The following is a 25,715-nucleotide window of genomic DNA, read 5'->3' as shown; positions in this document are numbered from 1 at the left end:
AGGTTTGCATACACACTACTGGGAAGTACACCATCTTCTTGAAGGTAGATGTGACTTGGAAGGTTGTCTCTAGATGGTGCTCTTTCTTCCTCTTAAGCGTAAGGCACTTCTCTTTCCGTTCAACACTGATATTTGAAAAAGCTTCTCTCTTCATGCATCAGGATGTTTGAAGTGGCATTCTCTCTACACAGCCTTGGTGCTCATAGTTTAGTAAACGGCACATCTTTACACGTTCCTTCACCCTGTAGCCCATGCCTCCATCTGCATGAGAGAAGATGTGAGTTTCAGATGCTTTTCGATGGAGATCTTTCCTAAGGTTAAGTGCACCATAAATTCCTTATGCTGAGACACGCTCTTCTAAGAATGCTTCCAAGTTCATGAAAGAAGACGTGTCTTGAAGGATGGATTCGGTACACTACTTTCTTGAAGCTACGTCTCTGCCACTTTCCTTATGCCTTCAGCACAACGTTGCAAACGTTTCCGTCTTCATGACAGAAGTGGTGGGTTGTAAGATGCTATCTATCTAATGTTCTCACCTACTATTAAGTGAATGGCACGATCCTTAAAGTTCAGCGCACAAGGAAGAAAACCCAGGTTGATTCATTCCTTAGGAGGTGGGTTCGGTATTGTATGCGCTCTGCACAGATTCGGTTGTCAGAATTTAGGAGACGGCACTTTTCAGGCTCCGCCGCACTCTTCCCATAGCTTCCATCTTCACGACAGAAGTTGTGAGTTGAGACATGGTGTCTCAACAGTGTTCTTTTATAGAGTTAAGCAAAGCGCTTTCTGTTGATGTGTTCACACAGACGTTTGCACATGCTTTCATTTTCAGGACAGCATCCTGTGAGATGCAAGATGCTTTCTCTCTGGTGTTCTTTCTTCGACTTCAGTCTATGACACTTTCCTTATGTTTTCTTATACCTCTGGCAAACGCTTTCATCTTCACGACCAAAGACGTGAGCTGAAAGACGGCTTCGCTACAATGTTCTGTCTTAAAGATTGGTTCATGGCCCTTTCCTTATGCTTCCATTCACAACGTGAAACAGGCTTTCATCATCAAGACAGACGATGCGATTTGGAAGACACTTTGCGTACCCTGTTCTTACTGAGAGTTACGTCTATTTCAGTTTCCTTAAGGTTCAATACACTTATTGGGAACCGCGTGTATATTCATGGGTCACGATGTTAGAATGATGTTGCTCTTCTCTCAAAAGTCTTGGTTCTCTCCATTACTTAGAATTAACCTCTCCCTATGTTTTCTCTCACACTTCTGCAATTACTTCCATCTTCCGTCCCGAAGCATTGAGTTGGAAGACCTTTCAAAAGGGTGTTCTTCTTTCAGCATACAGCACGTTCCTTAGGTTTGCATACACACTACTGGGAATTAAACACCATCTTCTTGAAGGTAGATGTGATTTGGAAGGTCGTCTCTAGATGGTGCTCTTTCTTCCTCTTAAGCGTAAGGCACTTCTCTTTCCGTTCAACACTGATATTTGAAAAAGCTTCTCTCTTCATGCATCAGGATGTTTGAAGTGGCATTCTCTGTACAGAGGCTTGGTGCTCATAGTTTAGTAAACGGCACATCTTTACACGTTCCTTCACCCTGTAGCCCATGCCTCCATCTGCATGAGAGAAGATGTGAGTTTCAGATGCTTTTCGATGGAGATCTTTCCTAAGGTTAAGTGCACCATAAATTCCTTATGCTGAGACACGTTCTTCTGAGAATGCTTCCAACTTCATGAAAGAAGATGTGTCTTGAAGGATGGATTCGGTACACTACTTTCTTGAAGCTACGTCTCTGCCACTTTCCTTATGCTTTCAGCACAACGTTGCACATGTTTCCGTCTTCATGACAGAAGTTGTGGGTTGTAACATGCTATCTATGCAGTGTTCTCACCTATTATTAAGTGGAGGGCACTTTCCCTAAGGTTCATCGCCCAAGGAAGAAAACCCAGGTTGATTCATTCTTCAGGAGGTGGGTTCGATATTGTATGCTCTCTGCACAGATTCGGTTGTCAGAATTTAGGAGACGGCACTTTCGTTTCAGGCTTCCCCGCACTCTTCCCATAGCTTCCATCTTCACGACAGAAGTTGTGAGTTGAGACATGGGGTCGCAACAGTGCTCTTCTATAGAATTATGCAAAGCGCTTTCTGTTGATGTGTTCACACAGACTTTTGCACATGCTTCCATTTTCAGGACAGAATCCTGTTACATGCAAGATGCTTTCTCTCTGGTGTTCTTTCTTTGACTTCAGTCTATGGCAATTTCCTTATACCTCTGGCAAACGCTTTCATCTTCATGACCAAAGACGTGACCTGAAAGGCAGCTTCTCTGCAATGTTCTGTCTTAAAGATTGGTTCATGGCCCTTTCCTTATGCTTCCATTCACAATGTGAAACAGGCTTTCATCATCAAGACAGACGATGCGATTTGGAAGACCCTTTGCATACCCTGTTCTTACTGAGAGTTACGTCTATTTCAGTTTGCTTAAGGTTCAATACACTTATTGGGAACCGCGTGTATATTCATGGATCACGATGTTAGAATGATGTTGCTCTTCTCTCAAAAGTCTTGGTTCTCTCCATTACTTAGAATTAACCTCTCCTTATGTTTTCTCTCATACTTCTGCAATTGCTTTCATCTTCCGTCCCAAAGCTGTGAGTTGGAAGACCTTACAAAAGGGTGTTCTTTTTTAAGCATACAGCACGTTCCTTAGGTTTGCATACACACTACTGGGAAGTACACCATCTTCTTGAAAGTAGATGTGACTTGGAAGGTTGTCTCTAGATGGTGCTCTTTCTTCCTCTTAAGCGTAAGGCACTTCTCTTTCCGTTCAACACTGATATTTGAAAAAGCTTCTCTCTTCATGCATCAGGATGTTTGAAGTGGCATTCTCTGTACAGAGGCTTGGTGCTCATAGTTTAGTAAACGGCACATCTTTACACGTTCCTTCACCCTGTAGCCCATGCCTCCATCTGCATGAGAGAAGATGTGAGTTTCAGATGCTTTTCGATGGAGATCTTTCCTAAGGTTAAGTGCACCATAAATTCCTTATGCTGAGACACGCTCTTCTAAGAATGCTTCCAAGTTCATGAAAGAAGACGTGTCTTGAAGGATGGATTCGGTACACTACTTTCTTGAAGCTACGTCTCTGCCACTTTCCTTATGCTTTCAGCACAACGTTGCACATGTTTCCGTCTTCATGACAGAAGTTGTGGGTTGTAAGATGCTATCTATCTAATGTTCTCACCTACTATTAAGTGAATGGCACGATCCTTAAGGTTCAGCACACAAGGAAGAAAACCCAGGTTGATTCATTCCTTAGGAGGTGGGTTCGGTATTGTATGCGCTCTGCACAGATTCGGTTGTCAGAATTTAGGAGACGGCACTTTCTTTTCAGGCTCCGCCGCACTCTTCCCATAGCTTCCATCTTCACGACAGAAGTTGTGAGTTGAGACATGGTGTCTCAACAGTGTTCTTTTATAGAGTTAAGCAAAGCACTTTCTGTTGATGTGTTCACACAGACGTTTGCACATGCTTTCATTTTCAGGACAGCATCCTGTGAGATGCAAGATGCTTTCTCTCTGGTGTTCTTTCTTCGACTTCAGTCTATGGCACTTTCCTTATGTTTTCTTATACCTCTGGCAAACGCTTTCATCTTCACGACCAAAGACGTGACCTGAAAGACGGCTTCGCTACAATGTTCTGTCTTAAAGATTGGTTCATGGCCCTTTCCTTATGCTTCCATTCACAATGTGAAACAGGCTTTCATCATCAAGACAGACGATGCGATTTGGAAGACACTTTGCATACCCTGTTCTTACTGAGAGTTACGTCTATTGCAGTTTCCTTAAGGTTCAATACACTTATTGGGAACCGCGTGTATATTCATGGGTCACGATGTTAGAATGATGTTGCTCTTCTCTCAAAAGTCTTGGTTCTCTCCATTACTTAGAATTAACCTCTCCTTATGTTTTCTCTCACACTTCTGCAATTACTTCCATCTTCCGTCCCGAAGCTTTGAGTTGGAAGACCTTTCAAAAGGGTGTTCTTCTTTCAGCATACAGCACGTTCCTTAGGTTTGCATACACACTACTGGGAATTAAACACCATCTTCTTGAAGGTAGATGTGATTTGGAAGGTCGTCTCTAGATGGTGCTCTTTCTTCCTCTTAAGCGTAAGGCACTTCTCTTTCCGTTCAACACTGATATTTGAAAAAGCTTCTCTCTTCATGCATCAGGATGTTTGAAGTGGCATTCTCTGTACAGAGGCTTGGTGCACATAGTTTAGTAAACGGCACATCTTTACACGTTCCTTCACCCTGTAGCCCATGCCTCCATCTGCATGAGAGAAGATGTGAGTTTCAGATGCTTTTCGATGGAGATCTTTCCTAAGGTTAAGTGCACCATAAATTCCTTATGCTGAGACACGCTCTTCTAAGAATGCTTCCAACTTCATGAAAGAAGACGTGTCTTGAAGGATGGATTCGGTACACTACTTTCTTGAAGCTACGTCTCTGCCACTTTCCTTATGCCTTCAGCACAACGTTGCAAACGTTTCCGTCTTCATGACAGAAGTTGTGGGTTGTAAGATGCTATCTATCTAATGTTCTCACCTACTATTAAGTGAATGGCACGATCCTTAAGGTTTAGCGCACAAGGAAGAAAACCCAGGTTGATTCATTCCTTAGGAGGTGGGTTCGGTATTGTATGCTCTCTGCACAGATTCGGTTGTCAGAATTTAGGAGACGGCACTTTCTTTTCAGGCTCCGCCGCACTCTTCCCATAGCTTCCATCTCCACGACAGAAGTTGTGAGTTGAGACATGGGGTCGCAACAGTGCTCTTCTATAGAATTAGGGAAAGCGCTTTCTGTTGATGTGTTCACACAGACTTTTGCACATGCTTCCATTTTCAGGACAGAATCCTGTTACATGCAAGATGCTTTCTCTCTGGTGTTCTTTCTTTGACTTCAGTCTATGGCACTTTCCTTATACCTCTGGCAAACGCTTTCATCTTCACGACCAAAGACGTGACCTGAAAGGCAGCTTCTCTGCAATGTTCTGTCTTAAAGATTGGTTCATGGCCCTTTCCTTATGCTTCCATTCACAATGTGAAACAGGCTTTCATCATCAAGACAGACGATGCGATTTGGAAGACACTTTGCGTACCCTCTTCTTACTGAGAGTTACGTCTATTTCAGTTTCCTTAAGGTTCAATACACTTATTGGGAACCGCGTGTATATTCATGGATCACGATGTTAGAATGATGTTGCTCTTCTCTCAAAAGTCTTGGTTCTCTCCATTACTTAGAATTAACCTCTCCTTATGTTTTCTCTCACACTTCTGCAATTACTTTCATCTTCCGTCCCAAAGCTGTGAGTTGGAAGACCTTTCAAAAGGGTGTTCTTTTTTAAGCATACAGCACGTTCCTTAGGTTTGCATACACACTACTGGGAAGTACACCATCTTCTTGAAGGTAGATGTGACTTGGAAGGTTGTCTCTAGATGGTGCTCTTTCTTCCTCTTAAGCGTAAGGCACTTCTCTTTCCGTTCAACACTGATATTTGAAAAAGCTTCTCTCTTCATGCATCAGGATGTTTGAAGTGGCATTCTCTCTACACAGCCTTGGTGCTCATAGTTTAGTAAACGGCACATCTTTACACGTTCCTTCACCCTGTAGCCCATGCCTCCATCTGCATGAGAGAAGATGTGAGTTTCAGATGCTTTTCGATGGAGATCTTTCCTAAGGTTAAGTGCACCATAAATTCCTTATGCTGAGACACGCTCTTCTAAGAATGCTTCCAAGTTCATGAAAGAAGACGTGTCTTGAAGGATGGATTCAGTACACTACTTTCTTGAAGCTACGTCTCTGCCACTTTCCTTATGCCTTCAGCACAACGTTGCAAACGTTTCCGTCTTCATGACAGAAGTTGTGGGTTGTAAGATGCTATCTATCTAATGTTCTCACCTACTATTAAGTGAATGGCACGATCCTTAAGGTTCAGCGCACAAGGAAGAAAACCCAGGTTGATTCATTCCTTAGGAGGTGGGTTCGGTATTGTATGCGCTCTGCACAGATTCGGTTGTCAGAATTTAGGAGACGGCACTTTCTTTTCAGGCTCCGCCGCACTCTTCCCATAGCTTCCATCTTCACGACAGAAGTTGTGAGTTGAGACATGGTGTCTCAACAGTGTTCTTTTATAGAGTTAAGCAAAGCGCTTTCTGTTGATGTGTTCACACAGACGTTTGCACATGCTTTCATTTTCAGGACAGCATCCTGTGAGATGCAAGATGCTTTCTCTCTGGTGTTCTTTCTTCGACTTCAGTCTATGGCACTTTCCTTATGTTTTCTTATACCTCTGGCAAACGCTTTCATCTTCACGACCAAAGACGTGAGCTGAAAGACGGCTTCGCTACAATGTTCTGTCTTAAAGATTGGTTCATGGCCCTTTCCTTATGCTTCCATTCACAACGTGAAACAGGCTTTCATCATCAAGACAGACGATGCGATTTGGAAGACACTTTGCGTACCCTGTTCTTACTGAGAGTTACGTCTATTTCAGTTTCCTTAAGGTTCAATACACTTATTGGGAACCGCGTGTATATTCATGGGTCACGATGTTAGAATGATGTTGCTCTTCTCTCAAAAGTCTTGGTTCTCTCCATTACTTAGAATTAACCTCTCCCTATGTTTTCTCTCACACTTCTGCAATTACTTCCATCTTCCGTCCCGAAGCATTGAGTTGGAAGACCTTTCAAAAGGGTGTTCTTCTTTCAGCATACAGCACGTTCCTTAGGTTTGCATACACACTACTGGGAATTAAACACCATCTTCTTGAAGGTAGATGTGATTTGGAAGGTCGTCTCTAGATGGTGCTCTTTCTTCCTCTTAAGCGTAAGGCACTTCTCTTTCCGTTCAACACTGATATTTGAAAAAGCTTCTCTCTTCATGCATCAGGATGTTTGAAGTGGCATTCTCTGTACAGAGGCTTGGTGCTCATAGTTTAGTAAACGGCACATCTTTACACGTTCCTTCACCCTGTAGCCCATGCCTCTATCTGCATGAGAGAAGATGTGAGTTTCAGATGCTTTTCGATGGAGATCTTTCCTAAGGTTAAGTGCACCATAAATTCCTTATGCTGAGACACGTTCTTCTGAGAATGCTTGCAACTTCATGAAAGAAGATGTGTCTTGAAGGATGGATTCGGTACACTACTTTCTTGAAGCTACGTCTCTGCCACTTTCCTTATGCTTTCAGCACAACGTTGCACATGTTTCCGTCTTCATGACAGAAGTTGTGGGTTGTAACATGCTATCTATGCAGTGTTCTCACCTATTATTAAGTGGAGGGCACTTTCCCTAAGGTTCATCGCCCAAGGAAGAAAACCCAGGATGATTCATTCTTCAGGAGGTGGGTTCGATATTGTATGCTCTCTGCACAGATTCGGTTGTCAGAATTTAGGAGACGGCACTTTCGTTTCAGGCTTCCCCGCACTCTTCCCATAGCTTCCATCTTCACGACAGAAGTTGTGAGTTGAGACATGGTGTCGCAACAGTGCTCTTCTATAGAATTATGCAAAGCGCTTTCTGTTGATGTGTTCACACAGACTTTTGCACATGCTTCCATTTTCAGGACAGAATCCTGTTACATGCAAGATGCTTTCTCTCTGGTGTTCTTTCTTTGACTTCAGTCTATGGCACTTTCCTTATACCTCTGGCAAACGCTTTCATCTTCATGACCAAAGACGTGACCTGAAAGGCAGCTTCTCTGCAATGTTCTGTCTTAAAGATTGGTTCATGGCCCTTTCCTTATGCTTCCATTCACAATGTGAAACAGGCTTTCATCATCAAGACAGACGATGCGATTTGGAAGACCCTTTGCATACCCTGTTCTTACTGAGAGTTACGTCTATTTCAGTTTGCTTAAGGTTCAATACACTTATTGGGAACCGCGTGTATATTCATGGATCACGATGTTAGAATGATGTTGCTCTTCTCTCAAAAGTCTTGGTTCTCTCCATTACTTAGAATTAACCTCTCCTTATGTTTTCTCTCACACTTCTGCAATTGCTTTCATCTTCCGTCCCAAAGCTGTGAGTTGGAAGACCTTTCAAAAGGGTGTTCTTTTTTAAGCATACAGCACGTTCCTTAGGTTTGCATACACACTACTGGGAAGTACACCATCTTCTTGAAAGTAGATGTGACTTGGAAGGTTGTCTCTAGATGGTGCTCTTTCTTCCTCTTAAGCGTAAGGCACTTCTCTTTCCGTTCAACACTGATATTTGAAAAAGCTTCTCTCTTCATGCATCAGGATGTTTGAAGTGGCATTCTCTGTACAGAGGCTTGGTGCTCATAGTTTAGTAAACGGCACATCTTTACACGTTCCTTCACCCTGTAGCCCATGCCTCCATCTGCATGAGAGAAGATGTGAGTTTCAGATGCTTTTCGATGGTGATCTTTCCTAAGGTTAAGTGCACCATAAATTCCTTATGCTGAGACACGCTCTTCTAAGAATGCTTCCAAGTTCATGAAAGAAGACGTGTCTTCAAGGATGGATTCGGTACACTACTTTCTTGAAGCTACGTCTCTGCCACTTTCCTTATGCTTTCAGCACAACGTTGCACATGTTTCCGTCTTCATGACAGAAGTTGTGGGTTGTAACATGCTATCTATGCAGTGTTCTCACCTATTGTTAAGTGGAGGGCACTTTCCCTAAGGTTCTTCGCCCAAGGGAGAAAACCCATGTTGATTCATTCTTCAGGAGGTGGGTTCGGTATTGTATGCTCTCTGCACAGATTCGGTTGTCAGAATTTAGGAGACGGCACTTTCGTTTCAGGCTTCCCCGCACTCTTCCCATAGCTTCCATCTTCACGACAGAAGTTGTGAGTTGAGACATGGTGTTGCAACAGTGCTCTTCTATAGAATTATGCAAAGCGCTTTCTGTTGATGTGTTCACACAGACTTTTGCACATGCTTCCATTTTCAGGACAGAATCCTGTTACATGCAAGATGCTTTCTCTCTGGTGTTCTTTCTTTGACTTCAGTCTATGGCACTTTCCTTATACCTCTGGCAAACGCTTTCATCTTCACGACCAAAGACGTGAGCTGAAAGACGGCTTCGCTACAATGTTCTGTCTTAAAGATTGGTTCATGGCCCTTTCCTTATGCTTCCATTCACAATGTGAAACAGGCTTTCATCATCAAGACAGACGATGCGATTTGGAAGACACTTTGCATACCCTGTTCTTACTGAGAGTTACGTCTATTTCAGTTTCCTTAAGGTTCAATACACTTATTGGGAATGCATGTATATTCATGGATCACGATGTTAGAATGATGTTGCTCTTCTCTCAAAAGTCTTGGTTCTCTCCATTACTTAGAATTAACCTCTGCTTATGTTTTCTCTCACACTTCTGCAATTACTTTCATCTTCCGTCCCAAAGCTGTGAGTTGGAAGACCTTTCAAAAGGGTGTTCTTTTTTAAGCATACAGCACGTTCCTTAGGTTTGCATACACACTACTGGGAAGTACACCATCTTCTTGAAGGTAGATGTGACTTGGAAGGTTGTCTCTAGATGGTGCTCTTTCTTCCTCTTAAGCGTAAGGCACTTCTCTTTCCGTTCAACACTGATATTTGAAAAAGCTTCTCTCTTCATGCATCAGGATGTTTGAAGTGGCATTCTCTCTACACAGCCTTGGTGCTCATAGTTTAGTAAACGGCACATCTTTACACGTTCCTTCACCCTGTAGCCCATGCCTCCATCTGCATGAGAGAAGATGTGAGTTTCAGATGCTTTTCGATGGAGATCTTTCCTAAGGTTAAGTGCACCATAAATTCCATATGCTGAGACACGTTCTTCTGAGAATGCTTCCAACTTCATGAAAGAAGACGTGTCTTGAAGGATGGATTCGGTACACTACTTTCTTGAAGCTACGTCTCTGCCACTTTCCTTATGCTTTCAGCACTACGTTGCACATGTTTCCGTCTTCATGACAGAAGTTGTGGGTTGTAACATGCTATCTATGCAGTGTTCTCACCTATTATTAAGTGGAGGGCACTTTCCCTAAGGTTCGTCGCCCAAGGAAGAAAACCCAGGTTGATTCATTCTTCAGGAGGTGGGTTCGGTATTGTATGCTCTCTGCACAGATTCGGTTGTCAGAATTTAGGAGACGGCACTTTCTTTTCAGGTTCCCCCGCACTCTTCCCATAGCTTCCATCTCCACGACAGAAGTTGTGAGTTGAGACATGGGGTCGCAACAGTGCTCTTCTATAGAATTATGCAAAGCGCTTTCTGTTGATGTGTTCACACAGACGTTTGCACATGCTTTCATTTTCAGGACAGCATCCTGTGAGATGCAAGATGCTTTCTCTCTGGTGTTCTTTCTTCGACTTCAGTCTATGGCACTTTCCTTATGTTTTCTTATACCTCTGGCAAACGCTTTCATGTTCACGACCAAAGACGTGATCTGAAAGACGGCTTTGCTACAATGTTCTGTCTTAAAGATTGGTTCATGGCCCTTTCCTTATGCTTCCATTCACAATGTGAAACAGGCTTTCATCATCAAGACAGACGATGCGATTTGGAAGACACTTTGCATACCCTGTTCTTACTGAGAGTTACGTCTATTTCAGTTTCCTTAAGGTTCAAAACACTTATTGGGAACCGCGTGTATATTCATGGGTCACGATGTTAGAATGATGTTGCTCTTCTCTCAAAAGTCTTGGTTCTCTCCATTACTTAGAATTAACCTCTCCTTATATTTTCTCTCACACTTCTGCAATTACTTCCATCTTCCGTCCCGAAGCTTTGAGTTGGAAGACCTTTCAAAAGGGTGTTCTTCTTTCAGCATACAGCACGTTCCTTAGGTTTGCATACACACTACTGGGAATTAAAAACCATCTTCTTGAAGGTAGATGTGACTTGGAACGTCTCTAGATGGTGCTCTTTCTTCCTCTTAAGCGTAAGGCACTTCTCTTTCCGTTCAACACTGATATTTGAAAAAGCTTCTCTCTTCATGCATCAGGATGTTTGAAGTGGCATTCTCTGTACAGAGGCTTGGTGCTCATAGTTTAGTAAACGGCACATCTTTACACGTTCCTTCACCCTGTAGCCCATGCCTCCATCTGCATGAGAGAAGATGTGAGTTTCAGATGCTTTTCGATGGAGATCTTTCCTAAGGTTAAGTGCACCATAAATTCCTTATGCTGAGACACGCTCTTCTAAGAATGCTTCCAAGTTCATGAAAGAAGACGTGTCTTGAAGGATGGATTCGGTACACTACTTTCTTGAAGCTACGTCTCTGCCACTTTCCTTATGCTTTCAGCACAACGTAGCACATGTTTCCGTCTTCATGACAGAAGTTGTGGGTTGTAAGATGCTATCTATCTAATGTTCTCACCTACTATTAAGTGAATGGCACGATCCTTAAGGTTCAGCACACAAGGAAGAAAACCCAGGTTGATTCATTCCTTAGGAGGTGGGTTCGGTATTGTATGCGCTCTGCACAGATTCGGTTGTCAGAATTTAGGAGACGGCACTTTCTTTTCAGGCTCCGCCGCACTCTTCCCATAGCTTCCATCTTCACGACAGAAGTTGTGAGTTGAGACATGGTGTCTCAACAGTGTTCTTTTATAGAGTTAAGCAAAGCGCTTTCTGTTGATGTGTTCACACAGACGTTTGCACATGCTTTCATTTTCAGGACAGAATCCTCTGAGATGCAAGATGCTTTCTCTCTGGTGTTCTTTCTTCGACTTCAGTCTATGGCACTTTCCTTATGTTTTCTTATACCTCTGGCAAACGCTTTCATCTTCACGACCAAAGACGTGAGCTGAAAGACGGCTTCGCTACAATGTTCTGTCTTAAAGATTGGTTCATGGCCCTTTCCTTATGCTTCCATTCACAACGTGAAACAGGCTTTCATCATCAAGACAGACGATGCGATTTGGAAGACACTTTGCATACCCTGTTCTTACTGAGAGTTACGTCTATTGCAGTTTCCTTAAGGTTCAATACACTTATTGGGAACCGCGTGTATATTCATGGGTCACGATGTTAGAATGATGTTGCTCTTCTCTCAAAAGTCTTGGTTCTCTCCATTACTTAGAATTAACCTCTCCTTATGTTTTCTCTCACACTTCTGCAATTACTTCCATCTTCCGTCCCGAAGCTTTGAGTTGGAAGACCTTTCAAAAGGGTGTTCTTCTTTCAGCATACAGCACGTTCCTTAGGTTTGCATACACACTACTGGGAATTAAACACCATCTTCTTGAAGGTAGATGTGACTTGGAAGGTTGTCTCTAGATGGTGCTCTTTCTTCCTCTTAAGCGTAAGGCACTTCTCTTTCCGTTCAACACTGATATTTGAAAAAGCTTCTCTCTTCATGCATCAGGATGTTTGAAGTGGCATTCTCTGTACAGAGGCTTGGTGCTCATAGTTTAGTAAACGGCACATCTTTACACGTTCCTTCACCCTGTAGCCCATGCCTCCATCTGCATGAGAGAAGATGTGAGTTTCAGATGCTTTTCGATGGAGATCTTTCCTAAGGTTAAGTGCACCATAAATTCCTTATGCTGAGACACGCTCTTCTAAGAATGCTTCCAACTTCATGAAAGAAGACGTGTCTTGAAGGATGGATTCGGTACACTACTTTCTTGAAGCTACGTCTCTGCCACTTTCCTTATGCCTTCAGCACAACGTTGCAAACGTTTCCGTCTTCATGACAGAAGTGGTGGGTTGTAAGATGCTATCTATCTAATGTTCTCACCTGCTATTAAGTGAATGGCACGATCCTTAAGGTTCAGCGCACAAGGAAGAAAACCCAGGTTGATTCATTCTTCAGGAGGTGGGTTCGGTATTGTATGCTCTCTGCACAGATTCGGTTGTCAGAATTTAGGAGACGGCACTTTCTTTTCAGGTTCCCCCGCACTCTTCCCATAGCTTCCATCTCCACGACAGAAGTTGTGAGTTGAGACATGGGGTCGCAACAGTGCTCTTCTAAAGAATTAGGGAAAGCGCTTTCTGTTGATGTGTTCACACAGACTTTTGCACATGCTTCCATTTTCAGGACAGAATCCTGTTACATGCAAGATGCTTTCTCTCTGGTGTTCTTTCTTTGACTTCAGTCTATGGCACTTTCCTTATACCTCTGGCAAATGCTTTCATCTTCACGACCAAAGACGTGACGTGAAAGGCAGCTTCTCTGCAATGTTCTGTCTTAAAGATTGTTTCATGGCCCTTTCCTTATGCTTCAATTCACAATGTGAAACAGGCTTTCATCATCAAGACAGACGATGCGATTTGGAAGACACTTTGCGTACCCTCTTCTTACTGAGAGTCACGTCTATTTCAGTTTCCTTAAGGTTCAATACACTTATTGGGAACCGCGTGTATATTCATGGATCACGATGTTAGAATGATGTTGCTCTTCTCTCAAAAGTCTTGGTTCTCTCCATTACTTAGAATTAACCTCTCCTTATGTTTTCTCTCACACTTCTGCAATTACTTTCATCTTCCGTCCGAAAGCTGTGAGTTGGAAGACCTTTCAAAAGGGTGTTCTTTTTTAAGCATACAGCACGTTCCTTAGGTTTGCATACACACTACTGGGAAGTACACCATCTTCTTGAAGGTAGATGTGACTTGGAAGGTTGTCTCTAGATGGTGCTCTTTCTTCCTCTTAAGCGTAAGGCACTTCTCTTTCCGTTCAACACTGATATTTGAAAAAGCTTCTCTCTTCATGCATCAGGATGTTTGAAGTGGCATTCTCTCTACACAGCGTTGGTGCTCATAGTTTAGTAAACGGCACATCTTTACACGTTCCTTCACCCTGTAGCCCATGCCTCCATCTGCATGAGAGAAGATGTGAGTTTCAGATGCTTTTCGATGGAGATCTTTCCTAAGGTTAAGTGCACCATAAATTCCTTATGCTGAGACACGCTCTTCTAAGAATGCTTCCAAGTTCATGAAAGAAGACGTGTCTTGAAGGATGGATTCGGTACACTACTTTCTTGAAGCTACGTCTCTGCCACTTTCCTTATGCCTTCAGCACAACGTTGCAAACGTTTCCGTCTTCATGACAGAAGTGGTGGGTTGTAAGATGCTATCTATCTAATGTTCTCACCTACTATTAAGTGAATGGCACGATCCTTAAGGTTCAGCGCACAAGGAAGAAAACCCAGGTTGATTCATTCCTTAGGAGGTGGGTTCGGTATTGTATGCGCTCTGCACAGATTCGGTTGTCAGAATTTAGGAGACGGCACTTTCTTTTCAGGCTCCGCCGCACTCTTCCCATAGCTTCCATCTTCACGACAGAAGTTGTGAGTTGAGACATGGTGTCTCAACAGTGTTCTTTTATAGAGTTAAGCAAAGCGCTTTCTGTTGATGTGTTCACACAGACGTTTGCACATGCTTTCATTTTCAGGACAGCATCCTGTGAGATGCAAGATGCTTTCTCTCTGGTGTTCTTTCTTCGACTTCAGTCTATGGCACTTTCCTTATGTTTTCTTATACCTCTGGCAAACGCTTTCATCTTCACGACCAAAGACGTGAGCTGAAAGACGGCTTCGCTACAATGTTCTGTCTTAAAGATTGGTTCATGGCCCTTTCCTTATGCTTCCATTCACAACGTGAAACAGGCTTTCATCATCAAGACAGACGATGCGATTTGGAAGACACTTTGCGTACCCTGTTCTTACTGAGAGTTACGTCTATTTCAGTTTCCTTAAGGTTCAATACACTTATTGGGAACCGCGTGTATATTCATGGGTCACGATGTTAGAATGATGTTGCTCTTCTCTCAAAAGTCTTGGTTCTCTCCTTTACTTAGAATTAACCTCTCCCTATGTTTTCTCTCACACTTCTGCAATTACTTCCATCTTCCGTCCCGAAGCATTGAGTTGGAAGACCTTTCAAAAGGGTGTTCTTCTTTCAGCATACAGCACGTTCCTTAGGTTTGCATACACACTACTGGGAATTAAACACCATCTTCTTGAAGGTAGATGTGATTTGGAAGGTCGTCTCTAGATGGTGCTCTTTCTTCCTCTTAAGCGTAAGGCACTTCTCTTTCCGTTCAACACTGATATTTGAAAAAGCTTCTCTCTTCATGCATCAGGATGTTTGAAGTGGCATTCTCTGTACAGAGGCTTGGTGCTCATAGTTTAGTAAACGGCACATCTTTACACGTTCCTTCACCCTGTAGCCCATGCCTCCATCTGCATGAGAGAAGATGTGAGTTTCAGATGCTTTTCGATGGAGATCTTTCCTAAGGTTAAGTGCACCATAAATTCCTTATGCTGAGACACGTTCTTCTGAGAATGCTTCCAACTTCATGAAAGAAGATGTGTCTTGAAGGATGGATTCGGTACACTACTTTCTTGAAGCTACGTCTCTGCCACTTTCCTTATGCTTTCAGCACAACGTTGCACATGTTTCCGTCTTCATGACAGAAGTTGTGGGTTGTAACATGCTATCTATGCAGTGTTCTCACCTATTATTAAGTGGAGGGCACTTTCCCTAAGGTTCATCGCCCAAGGAAGAAAACCCAGGTTGATTCATTCTTCAGGAGGTGGGTTCGATATTGTATGCTCTCTGCACAGATTCGGTTGTCAGAATTTAGGAGACGGCACTTTCGTTTCAGGCTTCCCCGCACTCTTCCCATAGCTTCCATCTTCACGACAGAAGTTGTGAGTTGAGACATGGTGTCGCAACAGTGCTCTTCTATAGAATTATGCAAAGCGCTTTCTGTTGATGTGTTCACACAGACTTTTGCACATGCTTCCATTTTCAGGACAGAATCCTGTTACATGCAAGATGCTTTCTCTCTGGTGTTCTTTCTTTGACTTCAGTCTATGGCACTTTCCTTATACCTCTGGCAAACGCTTTCATCTTCATGACCAAAGACGTGACCTGAAAGGCAGCTTCTCTGCAATGTTCTGTCTTAAAGATTGGTTCATGGCCCTTTCCTTATGCTTCCATTCACAATGTGAAACAGGCTTTCATCATCAAGACAGACGATGCGATTTGGAAGACCCTTTGCATACCCTGTTCTTACTGAGAGTTACGTCTATTTCAGTTTGCTTAAGGTTCAATACACTTATTGGGAACCGCGTGTATATTCATGGATCACGATGTTAGAATGATGTTGCTCTTCTCTCAAAAGTCTTGGTTCTCTCCATTACTTAGAATTAACCTCTCCTTATGTTTTCTCTCATACTTCTGCAATTGCTTTCATCTTCCGTCCCAAAGCTGTGAGTTGGAAGACCTTTCAAAAGGGTGTTCTTTTTTAAGCATACAGCACGTTCCTTAGGTTTGCATACACACTACTGGGAAGTACACCATCTTCTTGAAAGTAGATGTGACTTGGAAGGTTGTCTCTAGATGGTGCTCTTTCTTCCTCTTAAGCGTAAGGCACTTCTCTTTCCGTTCAACACTGATATTTGAAAAAGCTTCTCTCTTCATGCATCAGGATGTTTGAAGTGGCATTCTCTGTACAGAGGCTTGGTGCTCATAGTTTAGTAAACGGCACATCTTTACACGTTCCTTCACCCTGTAGCCCATGCCTCCATCTGCATGAGAGAAGATGTGAGTTTCAGATGCTTTTCGATGGAGATCTTTCCTATGGTTAAGTGCACCATAAATTCCTTATGCTGAGACACGCTCTTCTAAGAATGCTTCCAACTTCATGAAAGAAGACGTGTCTTGAAGGATGGATTCGGTACACTACTTTCTTGAAGCTACGTCTCTGCCACTTTCCTTATGCCTTCAGCACAACGTTGCAAACGTTTCCGTCTTCATGACAGAAGTGGTGGGTTGTAAGATGCTATCTATCTAATGTTCTCACCTGCTATTAAGTGAATGGCACGATCCTTAAGGTTCAGCGCACAAGGAAGAAAACCCAGGTTGATTCATTCCTTAGGAGGTGGGTTCGGTATTGTATGCTCTCTGCACAGATTCGGTTGTCAGAATTTAGGAGACGGCACTTTCTTTTCAGGCTCCGCCGCACTCTTCCCATAGCTTCCATCTCCACGACAGAAGTTGTGAGTTGAGACATGGGGTCGCAACAGTGCTCTTCTATAGAATTAGGGAAAGCGCTTTCTGTTGATGTGTTCACACAGACTTTTGCACATGCTTCCATTTTCAGGACAGAATCCTGTTACATGCAAGATGCTTTCTCTCTGGTGTTCTTTCTTTGACTTCAGTCTATGGCACTTTCCTTATACCTCTGGCAAACGCTTTCATCTTCACGACCAAAGACGTGACGTGAAAGGCAGCTTCTCTGCAATGTTCTGTCTTAAAGATTGGTTCATGGCCCTTTCCTTATGCTTCCATTCACAATGTGAAACAGGCTTTCATCATCAAGACAGACGATGCGATTTGGAAGACACTTTGCGTACCCTCTTCTTACTGAGAGTTACGTCTATTTCAGTTTCCTTAAGGTTCAATACACTTATTGGGAACCGCGTGTATATTCATGGATCACGATGTTAGAATGATGTTGCTCTTCTCTCAAAAGTCTTGGTTCTCTCCATTACTTAGAATTAACCTCTCCTTATGTTTTCTCTCACAGTTCTGCAATTACTTTCATCTTCCGTCCGAAAGCTGTGAGTTGGAAGACCTTTCAAAAGGGTGTTCTTTTTTAAGCATACAGCACGTTCCTTAGGTTTGCATACACACTACTGGGAAATACACCATCTTCTTGAAGGTAGATGTGACTTGGAAGGTTGTCTCTAGATGGTGCTCTTTCTTCCTCTTAAGCGTAAGGCACTTCTCTTTCCGTTCAACACTGATATTTGAAAAAGCTTCTCTCTTCATGCATCAGGATGTTTGAAGTGGCATTCTCTCTACACAGCCTTGGTGCTCATAGTTTAGTAAACGGCACATCTTTACACGTTCCTTCACCCTGTAGCCCATGCCTCCATCAGCATGAGAGAAGATGTGAGTTTCAGATGCTTTTCGATGGAGATCTTTCCTAAGGTTAAGTGCACCATAAATTCCTTATGCTGAGACACGCTCTTCTAAGAATGCTTCCAAGTTCATGAAAGAAGACGTGTCTTGAAGGATGGATTCGGTACACTACTTTCTTGAAGCTACGTCTCTGCCACTTTCCTTATGCCTTCAGCACAACGTTGCAAACGTTTCCGTCTTCATGACAGAAGTTGTGGGTGGTAAGATGCTATCTATCTAATGTTCTCACCTACTATTAAGTGAATGGCACGATCCTTAAGGTTCAGCGCACAAGGAAGAAAACCCAGGTTGATTCATTCCTTAGGAGGTGGGTTCGGTATTGTATGCGCTCTGCACAGATTCGGTTGTCAGAATTTAGGAGACGGCACTTTCTTTTCAGGCTCCGCCGCACTCTTCCCATAGCTTCCATCTTCACGACAGAAGTTGTGAGTTGAGACATGGTGTCTCAACAGTGTTCTTTTATAGAGTTAAGCAAAGCGCTTTCTGTTGATGTGTTCACACAGACGTTTGCACATGCTTTCATTTTCAGGACAGAATCCTCTGAGATGCAAGATGCTTTCTCTCTGGTGTTCTTTCTTCGACTTCAGTCTATGGCACTTTCCTTATGTTTTCTTATACCTCTGGCAAACGCTTTCATCTTCACGACCAAAGACGTGACCTGAAAGACGGCTTCGCTACAATGTTCTGTCTTAAAGATTGGTTCATGGCCCTTTCCTTATGCTTCCATTCACAATGTGAAACAGGCTTTCATCATCAAGACAGACGATGCGATTTGGAAGACACTTTGCATACCCTGTTCTTACTGAGAGTTACGTCTATTGCAGTTTCCTTAAGGTTCAATACACTTATTGGGAACCGCGTGTATATTCATGGGTCACGATGTTAGAATGATGTTGCTCTTCTCTCAAAAGTCTTGGTTCTCTCCATTACTTAGAATTAACCTCTCCTTATGTTTTCTCTCACACTTCTGCAATTACTTCCATCTTCCGTCCCGAAGCTTTGAGTTGGAAGACCTTTCAAAAGGGTGTTCTTCTTTCAGCATACAGCACGTTCCTTAGGTTTGCATACACACTACTGGGAATTAAACACCATCTTCTTGAAGGTAGATGTGATTTGGAAGGTCGTCTCTAGATGGTGCTCTTTCTTCCTCTTATGCGTAAGGCACTTCTCTTTCCGTTCAACACTGATATTTGAAAAAGCTTCTCTCTTCATGCATCAGGATGTTTGAAGTGGCATTCTCTGTACAGAGGCATGGTGCTCATAGTTTAGTAAACGGCACATCTTTACACGTTCCTTCACCCTGTAGCCCATGCCTCCATCTGCATGAGAGAAGATGTGAGTTTCAGATGCTTTTCGATGGAGATCTTTCCTAAGGTTAAGTGCACCATAAATTCCTTATGCTGAGACACGTTCTTCTGAGAATGCTTCCAACTTCATGAAAGAAGATGTGTCTTGAAGGATGGATTCGGTACACTACTTTCTTGAAGCTACGTCTCTGCCACTTTCCTTATGCTTTCAGCACAACGTTGCACATGTTTCCGTCTTCATGACAGAAGTTGTGGGTTGTAACATGCTATCTATGCAGTGTTCTCACCTATTATTAAGTGGAGGGCACTTTCCCTAAGGTTCATCGCCCAAGGAAGAAAACCCAGGTTGATTCATTCTTCAGGAGGTGGGTTCGATATTGTATGCTCTCTGCACAGATTCGGTTGTCAGAAATTAGGAGACGGCACTTTCGTTTCAGGCTTCCCCGCACTCTTCCCATAGCTTCCATCTTCACGACAGAAGTTGTGAGTTGAGACATGGTGTCGCAACAGTGCTCTTCTATAGAATTATGCAAAGCGCTTTCTGTTGATGTGTTCACACAGACTTTTGCACATGCTTCCATTTTCAGGACAGAATCCTGTTACATGCAAGATGCTTTCTCTCTGGTGTTCTTTCTTTGACTTCAGTCTATGGCACTTTCCTTATACCTCTGGCAAACGCTTTCATCTTCACGACCAAAGACGTGACCTGAAAGGCAGCTTCTCTGCAATGTTCTGTCTTAAAGATTGGTTCATGGCCCTTTCCTTATGCTTCCATTCACAATGTGAAACAGGCTTTCATCATCAAGACAGACGATGCGATTTGGAAGACCCTTTGCATACCCTGTTCTTACTGAGAGTTACGTCTATTTCAGTTTGCTTAAGGTTCAATACACTTATTGGGAACCGCGTGTATATTCATGGATCACGATGTTAGAATGATGTTGCTCTTCTCTCAAAAGTCTTGGTTCTCTCCATTACTTAGAATTAACCTCTCCTTATGTTTTCTCTCACACTTCTGCAATTACTTTCATCTTCCGTCCCAAAGCTGTGAGTTGGAAGACCTTTCAAAAGGGTGTTCTTTTTTAAGCATACAGCACGTTCCTTAGGTTTGCATACACACTACTGGGAAGTACACCATCTTCTTGAAAGTAGATGTGACTTGGAAGGTTGTCTCTAGATGGTGCTCTTTCTTCCTCTTAAGCGTAAGGCACTTCTCTTTCCGTTCAACACTGATATTTGAAAAAGCTTCTCTCTTCATGCATCAGGATGTTTGAAGTGGCATTCTCTGTACAGAGGCTTGGTGCTCATAGTTTAGTAAACGGCACATCTTTACACGTTCCTTCACCCTGTAGCCCATGCCTCCATCTGCATGAGAGAAGATGTGAGTTTCAGATGCTTTTCGATGGAGATCTTTCCTAAGGTTAAGTGCACCATAAATTCCTTATGCTGAGACACGCTCTTCTAAGAATGCTTCCAAGTTCATGAAAGAAGACGTGTCTTGAAGGATGGATTCGGTACACTACTTTCTTGAAGCTACGTCTCTGCCACTTTCCTTATGCTTTCAGCACAACGTTGCACATGTTTCCGTCTTCATGACAGAAGTGGTGGGTTGTAAGATGCTATCTATCTAATGTTCTCACCTACTATTAAGTGAATGGCACGATCCTTAAGGTTCAGCACACAAGGAAGAAAACCCAGGTTGATTCATTCCTTAGGAGGTGGGTTCGGTATTGTATGCGCTCTGCACAGATTCGGTTGTCAGAATTTAGGAGACGGCACTTTCTTTTCAGGCTCCGCCGCACTCTTCCCATAGCTTCCATCTTCACGACAGAAGTTGTGAGTTGAGACATGGTGTCTCAACAGTGTTCTTTTATAGAGTTAAGCAAAGCGCTTTCTGTTGATGTGTTCACACAGACGTTTGCACATGCTTTCATTTTCAGGACAGAATCCTCTGAGATGCAAGATGCTTTCTCTCTGGTGTTCTTTCTTCGACTTCAGTCTATGGCACTTTCCTTATGTTTTCTTATACCTCTGGCAAACGCTTTCATCTTCACGACCAAAGACGTGACCTGAAAGACGGCTTCGCTACAATGTTCTGTCTTAAAGATTGGTTCATGGCCCTTTCCGTATGCTTCCATTCACAATGTGAAACAGGCTTTCATCATCAAGACAGACGATGCGATTTGGAAGACACTTTGCATACCCTGTTCTTACTGAGAGTTACGTCTATTTCAGTTTCCTTAAGGTTCAATACACTTATTGGGAACCGCGTGTATATTCATGGGTCACGAGGTTAGAATGATGTTGCTCTTCTCTCAAAAGTCTTGGTTCTCTCCATTACTTAGAATTAACCTCTCCTTATGTTTTCTCTCACACTTCTGCAATTACTTCCATCTTCCGTCCCGAAGCTTTGAGTTGGAAGACCTTTCAAAAGGGTGTTCTTCTTTCAGCATACAGCACGTTCCTTAGGTTTGCATACACACTACTGGGAATTAAACACCATCTTCTTGAAGGTAGATGTGATTTGGAAGGTCGTCTCTAGATGGTGCTCTTTCTTCCTCTTAAGCGTAAGGCACTTCTCTTTCCGTTCAACACTGATATTTGAAAAAGCTTCTCTCTTCATGCATCAGGATGTTTGAAGTGGCATTCTCTGTACAGAGGCTTGGTGCACATAGTTTAGTAAACGGCACATCTTTACACGTTCCTTCACCCTGTAGCCCATGCCTCCATCTGCATGAGAGAAGATGTGAGTTTCAGATGCTTTTCGATGGAGATCTTTCCTAAGGTTAAGTGCACCATAAATTCCTTATGCTGAGACACGCTCTTCTAAGAATGCTTCCAACTTCATGAAAGAAGACGTGTCTTGAAGGATGGATTCGGTACACTACTTTCTTGAAGCTACGTCTCTGCCACTTTCCTTATGCCTTCAGCACAACGTTGCAAACGTTTCCGTCTTCATGACAGAAGTGGTGGGTTGTAAGATGCTATCTATCTAATGTTCTCACCTGCTATTAAGTGAATGGCACGATCCTTAAGGTTCAGCGCACAAGGAAGAAAACCCTGGTTGATTCATTCTTCAGGAGGTGGGTTCGGTATTGTATGCTCTCTGCACAGATTCGGTTGTCAGAATTTAGGAGACGGCACTTTCTTTTCAGGTTCCCCCGCACTCTTCCCATAGCTTCCATCTCCACGACAGAAGTTGTGAGTTGAGACATGGGGTCGCAACAGTGCTCTTCTATAGAATTAGGGAAAGCGCTTTCTGTTGATGTGTTCACACAGACTTTTGCACATGCTTCCATTTTCAGGACAGAATCCTGTTACATGCAAGATGCTTTCTCTCTGGTGTTCTTTCTTTGACTTCAGTCTATGGCACTTTCCTTATACCTCTGGCAAACGCTTTCATCTTCACGACCAAAGACGTGACCTGAAAGGCAGCTTCTCTGCAATGTTCTGTCTTAAAGATTGGTTCATGGCCCTTTCCTTATGCTTCAATTCACAATGTGAAACAGGCTTTCATCATCAAGACAGACGATGCGATTTGGAAGACACTTTGCGTACCCTCTTCTTACTGAGAGTTACGTCTATTTCAGTTTCCTTAAGGTTCAATACACTTATTGGGAACCGCGTGTATATTCATGGATCACGATGTTAGAATGATGTTGCTCTTCTCTCAAAAGTCTTGGTTCTCTCCATTACTTAGAATTAACCTCTCCTTATGTTTTCTCTCACAGTTCTGCAATTACTTTCATCTTCCGTCCGAAAGCTGTGAGTTGGAAGACCTTTCAAAAGGGTGTTCTTTTTTAAGCATACAGCACGTTCCTTAGGTTTGCATACACACTACTGGGAAGTACACCATCTTCTTGAAGGTAGATGTGACTTGGAAGGTTGTCTCTAGATGGTGCTCTTTCTTCCTCTTAAGCGTAAGGCACTTCTCTTTCCGTTCAACACTGATATTTGAAAAAGCTTCTCTCTTCATGCATCAGGATGTTTGAAGTGGCATTCTCTGTACAGAGGCTTGGTGCTCATAGTTTAGTAAACGGCACATCTTTACACGTTCCTTCACCCTGTAGCCCATGCCTCCATCTGCATGAGAGAAGATGTGAGTTTCAGATGCTTTTCGATGGAGATCTTTCCTAAGGTTAAGTGCACCATAAATTCCTTATGCTGAGACACGCTCTTCTAAGAATGCTTCCAAGTTCATGAAAGAAGACGTGTCTTGAAGGATGGATTCGGTACACTACTTTCTTGAAGCTACGTCTCTGCCACTTTCCTTATGCCTTCAGCACAACGTTGCAAACGTTTCCGTCTTCATGACAGAAGTTGTGGGTGGTAAGATGCTATCTATCTAATGTTCTCACCTACTATTAAGTGAATGGCACGATCCTTAAGGTTCAGCGCACAAGGAAGAAAACCCAGGTTGATTCATTCCTTAGGAGGTGGGTTCGGTATTGTATGCGCTCTGCACAGATTCGGTTGTCAGAATTTAGGAGACGGCACTTTCTTTTCAGGCTCCGCCGCACTCTTCCCATAGCTTCCATCTTCACGACAGAAGTTGTGAGTTGAGACATGGTGTCTCAACAGTGTTCTTTTATAGAGTTAAGCAAAGCGCTTTCTGTTGATGTGTTCACACAGACGTTTGCACATGCTTTCATTTTCAGGACAGAATCCTCTGAGATGCAAGATGCTTTCTCTCTGGTGTTCTTTCTTCGACTTCAGTCTATGGCACTTTCCTTATGTTTTCTTATACCTCTGGCAAACGCTTTCATCTTCACGACCAAAGACGTGACCTGAAAGACGGCTTCGCTACAATGTTCTGTCCTAAAGATTGGTTCATGGCCCTTTCCGTATGCTTCCATTCACAATGTGAAACAGGCTTTCATCATCAAGACAGACGATGCGATTTGGAAGACACTTTGCATACCCTGTTCTTACTGAGAGTTACGTCTATTGCAGTTTCCTTAAGGTTCAATACACTTATTGGGAACCGCGTGTATATTCATGGGTCACGATGTTAGAATGATGTTGCTCTTCTCTCAAAAGTCTTGGTTCTCTCCATTACTTAGAATTAACCTCTCCTTATGTTTTCTCTCACACTTCTGCAATTACTTCCATCTTCCGTCCCGAAGCTTTGAGTTGGAAGACCTTTCAAAAGGGTGTTCTTCTTTCAGCATACAGCACGTTCCTTAGGTTTGCATACACACTACTGGAAATTAAACACCATCACTTGAACGTAGATGTGATTTGGAAGGTCGTCTCTAGATGGTGCTCTTTCTTCCTCTTAAGCGTAAGGCACTTCTCTTTCCGTTCAACACTGATATTTGAAAAAGCTTCTCTCTTCATGCATCAGGATGTTTGAAGTGGCATTCTCTGTACAGAGGCTTGGTGCTCATAGTTTAGTAAACGGCACATCTTTACACGTTCCTTCACCCTGTAGCCCATGCCTCCATCTGCATGAGAGAAGATGTGAGTTTCAGATGCTTTTCGATGGAGATCTTTCCTAAGGTTAAGTGCACCATAAATTCCTTATGCTGAGACACGCTCTTCTAAGAATGCTTCCAAGTTCATGAAAGAAGACGTGTCTTGAAGGATGGATTCGGTACACTACTTTCTTGAAGCTACGTCTCTGCCACTTTCCTTATGCCTTCAGCACAACGTTGCAAACGTTTCCGTCTTCATGACAGAAGTGGTGGGTTGTAAGATGCTATCTATCTAATGTTCTCACCTGCTATTAAGTGAATGGCACGATCCTTAAGGTTCAGCGCACAAGGAAGAAAACCCAGGTTGATTCATTCTTCAGGAGGTGGGTTCGGTATTGTATGCTCTCTGCACAGATTCGGTTGTCAGAATTTAGGAGACGGCACTTTCGTTTCAGGCTTCCCCGCACTCTTCCTATAGCTTCCATCTTCACGACAGAAGTTGTGAGTTGAGACATGGTGTCGCAGTAGTGCTCTTCTATAGAATTATGCAAAGCGCTTTCTGTTGATGTGTTCACACAGACGTTTGCACATGCTTTCATTTTCAGGACAGAATCCTGTGAGATGCAAGATGCTTTCTCTCTGGTGTTCTTTCTTCGACTTCAGTCTATGGCACTTTCCTTATGTTTTCTTATACCTCTGGCAAACGCTTTCATCTTCACGACCAAAGACGTGACCTGAAAGACGGCTTCGCTACAATGTTCTGTCTTAAAGATTGGTTCATGGCCCTTTCCTTATGCTTCCATTCACAATGTGAAACAGGCTTTCATCATCAAGACAGACGATGCGATTTGGAAGACACTTAGCATACCCTGTTCTTACTGAGAGTTACGTCTATTTCAGTTTCCTTAAGGTTCAATACACTTATTGGGAACCGCGTGTATATTCATGGGTCACGATGTTAGAATGATGTTGCTCTTCTCTCAAAAGTCTTGGTTCTCTCCATTACTTAGAATTAACCTCTCCTTACGTTT

Source organism: Ursus americanus, chromosome X (assembly GCF_024610735.1).
Source record: "Ursus americanus isolate L20-20 chromosome X, mUrsAme1.1.p, whole genome shotgun sequence".
NCBI classification, from domain to species: domain Eukaryota; kingdom Metazoa; phylum Chordata; class Mammalia; order Carnivora; family Ursidae; genus Ursus; species Ursus americanus.
This window is presented reverse-complemented; position numbering follows the sequence as displayed.